The sequence below is a fragment of the Pristiophorus japonicus genome, unplaced genomic scaffold, assembly GCF_044704955.1.
Source record: "Pristiophorus japonicus isolate sPriJap1 unplaced genomic scaffold, sPriJap1.hap1 HAP1_SCAFFOLD_33, whole genome shotgun sequence".
In the NCBI taxonomy this organism is placed as follows: domain Eukaryota; kingdom Metazoa; phylum Chordata; class Chondrichthyes; family Pristiophoridae; genus Pristiophorus; species Pristiophorus japonicus.
Genome location: NW_027253106.1, coordinates 783438 through 784204, shown reverse-complemented (window position 1 = coordinate 784204; position 767 = coordinate 783438). Strand labels below are relative to the sequence as shown.

At 43.8% G+C, this 767-nt stretch overlaps 1 non-coding gene across 1 annotated transcript; it reads right to left on the bottom strand.

Annotated features, from left to right (window-relative positions):
- Positions 1-250: 250 nt before the first annotated feature.
- Positions 251-324, bottom strand: trnan-guu (transfer RNA asparagine (anticodon GUU)). Its single transcript has one exon. It is a non-coding gene; the product is annotated as a tRNA-Asn (tRNA).
- Between the last annotated feature and the right edge of the window lie 443 nt (positions 325-767).

Sequence of the window (767 nt, the reverse complement as noted above, 5' to 3'; positions counted from 1 at the left end):
TCTAAATATCTCGCACTGCTCATTTAAAAACACGGTTAAAATTTGTTTCAGTGCATAAGAACGCAGGCTCTAAGGGCCAAATGGCCGACCCCTGCTCCTGGTTTTTGTGTTCTTATACAGAACACAGAATAAATGATTAAATGATCAACTCTCCCTCAGTTCGCATTTCTTTCATTGTGCAAAAGAAGATTATGGGTTCATTCATGATGTTTTCCTGTGAAAGCACCAAAAAAGTGTAAGGAAAATAATTCGTCCAACGTGGGGTTTGAACTCACAACCCTGATATTAACAGTCTCATACTCTACCGACTGAGCTAGTCAGGACTGCTTAAGTTGCATCTTCCTGTCACTGATCGCTGCCAGGGATCTTTTGGCTCTGCACCATGGGTTTATCTCGAAATTCAAACCTCGAAACTGGTTCTCCTGATTTCCAAGCCCCTTGTATTGCAGAACCTTCATTTCGACGAACATCTCCACTGCACTGTGTAGGCCTCGTGGCGCAACGGTAGTGTGTCTGACGATAAATCCGGAGGTTTTGTGTTCCAATCAGGTCGGGGTCACTGTTCTTTCAGACATTTGCTTTCCAGCATTAATATTTCCATTGTTTTTTGGCAATAACCAGAATCTTGCTCCAAGATCTGTCTCACTATTTCCCGGTGTCAGGCAGAGATGCGCCTGCTGCCCTCATTTATTTCATGTGACAGGAGACACAAGTTCAAAATCAACCTGCAGTTGGCCACACACAGCACTGAATAGTCAGAATGGCCT